Raw genomic sequence first — 3584 nt, 5'->3', positions numbered from 1 at the left:
TCTCAGACCCGACTTCTTGTGACTTGTGGTTGTTTGTTCCCAGGTGCCCCCTGGCCTCAGTGTGGTGGCCAGTGTCCAGGTGGGCAACACCCTGGGGGCGGGAAACAAAGGACAGGAGCGGTACTCCTGCATCACCAGCCTCCTGTGCATGGTGTGATGTGGCTCGAGGCTGCCTTCCTGAATTTAATCCGAGTTAAATTTGTGTATCACGAGTTCTCCAGGAATTGGCTTACATATGTAAACTCAACTGAAATTTTATTCTTTATGTTGTCTCCGGTTTACTCCATTAAATAAAACTCTTGATTATGATTTTCTGTTATCAGGTGCCAACTAAATACTGTTCTCCTGGGCCCTAAAGGGAATCATTGCAAACGCAGTTGTGACCATGTGCAGGCTCCTTTCTGATGAGCATCTGTGTACCCGGCCCTCCAGGTCTCTGCATCCCGACCCCTGGGCAGTCTGAATGTTCTGGAATCCGAGCAGTTAGAGAAGATGCCATCTTACTGAGCATCTTTTCTATGAGAAAAAGGGGTTAGAATCACTTCAGTGATTTTCAGTTCAGTTCAGTTGCTCAGTTGTGTCAAACTCTTTGTGACCCCATGAATTGCAGCACACCAGGCCTCCCTGTTCATCACCAACTCCCAGAGTTCACTCAGACTCATGTACATCGAGTCGGTGATGCCATCCAGCCATCTCATCCTTTGTCGTCCCCTTTTCCTCCTGCCCGCAATCCCTCCCAGCATCAAAGTCTTTTCCAGTGAGTCAACTCTTGGCATGAGGTGGCCAAAGTACTGGAGTTTCAGCTTTAGCATCATTCCTTCCAAAGAACACCCAGAGCTGATCTCCTTTAGAATGGACTGGTTGGATCTCCTTGCAGTCCAAGGGACTCTCAAGAGTCTTCTCCAACACCACAGTTCAAAAGCATCAATTCTTCGGCGCTCAGCTTTCTTCACAGTCCAACTCTCACATCCATACATGACCACAGGAAAAACCATAGCCTTGACTAGACGGACCTTTGTTGGCAAAGTAATGTCTGTGCTTTTCAATATGCTGTCTAGGTTGGTCATAACTTTCCTTCCAAGGAGTAAGCGTCTTTTAATTTCATGGCTGCAATCACCATCTGCAGTGATTTGGGAGCCCCCCAAAATAAAGTCTGACATTGTTTCCCCATCTATTTGCCATGAAGTGATGGGACCAGATGCCATGATCTTCGTTTTCTGAATGTTGAGCTTTAAGCCAATTTTTTCACTCTCCTCTTTCACTTTCATCAAGAGGCTTTTCAGTTCCTCTTCACTTTCTGCCATAAGGCTGGTGATTTTAGGTGATTTAAAGGTGACTTTAGCTGTCTTTTCCTGGACAGTCAGAAGAAACACTTAGATTTCTTAAGTCACTGACCATGAGAAGTCGGTACTAGGATTACGTCTACTTCCTGTTGGGTCTTCAGTATCTTTCAGGTGCCTGTGCCCTTGTAATGGGATCTTACTTGCTGCTTTAAAGGATGTGGTTGCCTCTGCATTTACAAGTGACAAGTATGTACATCTTCTGGAAGGACACTGTAGATTTTATGCCTGCTTTCTTCACTGTACTTTTCTCACTCTGAGAGGTGAGTGGCATTTCACTCTACAGGAAAATCTGTAGTGCAGCCAGGACTGAGAACCAGAGCTGAACTTGAACAGGTTTGAATGAAGGAAGCCTGAGGAGACCCCCTCCATCCCTCCAATCAATCATTTATCAAACCAAAGTGGGGTTTCTCTTGTGCTCAGTGTGTTTGTGCTCAGAGTGTGGAAAAACCTCACCCCCAGACAGGCAGTTTCCTGTCCGGGGCACGCTGTGACAGCAAGCCCTCCTGGATCACCTGGGCGGTGTTTGTGCAGACCACTGACTCAATCTTAGGTTGAATTTCACATTTTCTGTGATGATGTGTTTGCATAGTTATTTAGACTGTTACTAATAAGTGTCCTAAATAAACCAAATCTTGATGAAAACGCCTCAGTAATTTTCACAGTTGCCCCAGATTGTGCTTTTGAAGAAATTTGGCTTTACTGCTGTAAAGTGTGCTCATCTCGTGCTACTGATTTTAGACCAGAGTTTAAAATGTAAAATCTCAGGACTAACGAGGTGGTCAGCTGGAGGAACAGAAACTAGATTTACCCTCCTGTCTTAAGCAGCGAAAAATCTAGACAAAATCTATTTGGTGAAAAATGGCTTTCAGACTCTGGACCACAGGCGGCACACGTGGATCCAAGGGGCAGCATGGAGGGGAGCCTGTGACTGCCTGGCTTACCACAGGGGAGCAGTTTCCAGGACAAAGTGCAGACAGGGGCATCTCCTTGGGCTGAGGAAGTGGAGCTGGGAGTCGGGGGAGTGTGTGTGATTTTGGGCCTCCACCATCTGGAGTGCATACAGACCTGAAGGCAGTGCTCGCAGCTCCACTCAGAGCAGGACTGCGTCTACTCTGCCTCGTTCTGCCTGACGGGCTCCAGCTGATCTACTACCTTGTTTGTTTTGGCTGTGCTGGGTCTTTCTTGATGTGCGCCAGGGGCTTGCTCTAGTTGTGGTGTCTGGGCCGGCTTCTCACTGCGGTGCTTCTCTTGGAGAGCAGCCCCTGGGGCACTCAGGCTTCAGCAGTAGCGGCACATGGCCTTAGTTGTCCCAAGGCATGTGCGATCACCCTGGACCAGGGATTGAACCTGTGTCCCCTGCATCGCAAGGCAGGTTCTTAACCACTTGACTGGCAGGGAAGCCCAGTGAGGTTTTATGATGCCCTCATTTTCTCAGATAGGAAAGAAGTGTTTGGCCTGGGTGGACTGGCCACCCTGCCAGGTAACCACAACTGCACAGAGCCATGGGTTTCTGGTCATGACTACTTTCTTTTCCTCCAACAGGGACATTATTTCCCTAGTGAGCCAGGTAATGCTGATCTTCACTGCTTTTCATCTGTTTGATGCACTTGCTCTGAGTACTGGTGGTTTTATTGTCTGCCACACTAGCACACTTTGTGTTTCTGGTTTTTAATTAAATGCCTATGATTTAGTTTTCAAAAAGAGGGAGTTCTACCTTCACGTGGTTGGAGCCATTGGAGGGACAGGTGGGTGACGTGACGTGTGGCATCTGGGGTAGGAGAGCCCTGGGCTAGCCGGCCTCCCCTACTGTGTCTGGGCCCGGACACTCTGTGTAACTCTGGCCATGTGGTGACACCTCCAAGGCAGGCCATGCTACCTTGGAGTCAGTCCTGACCATGAGAAGATCCTTCTCCCGCCTGATCTTCTGTAGGCTTAGGGGTATTTGAAGACCCTTCTGCTGAACCCTAGAGTCATCCTGTGAAGCTTATTCCTGGTTTAGCAATGGGTCCTCATGATATGACTTCTGGGTCCACTTGCCATCTTTCTGCTGTGTCTCAGTCACTCTGGAGACCTGGTGCCCATGACTGGACACTGGCTATGGCAAGAACATGACAGAGTGAGACAGTCATCATCCCACTGGCTGTGGGCATTCTAGAAGCCCAGTTGCATTAATATTTTCCAGCTATGATATCAGACTAGTTTTTGCTGAAAGTTCCATCCATGAAACCTCTACATTTTTTA

This window comes from Ovis aries, chromosome 11 (assembly GCF_016772045.2).
Source record: "Ovis aries strain OAR_USU_Benz2616 breed Rambouillet chromosome 11, ARS-UI_Ramb_v3.0, whole genome shotgun sequence".
Taxonomy (NCBI): domain Eukaryota; kingdom Metazoa; phylum Chordata; class Mammalia; order Artiodactyla; family Bovidae; genus Ovis; species Ovis aries.
Note: the sequence above shows the minus strand (reverse complement) of the source record.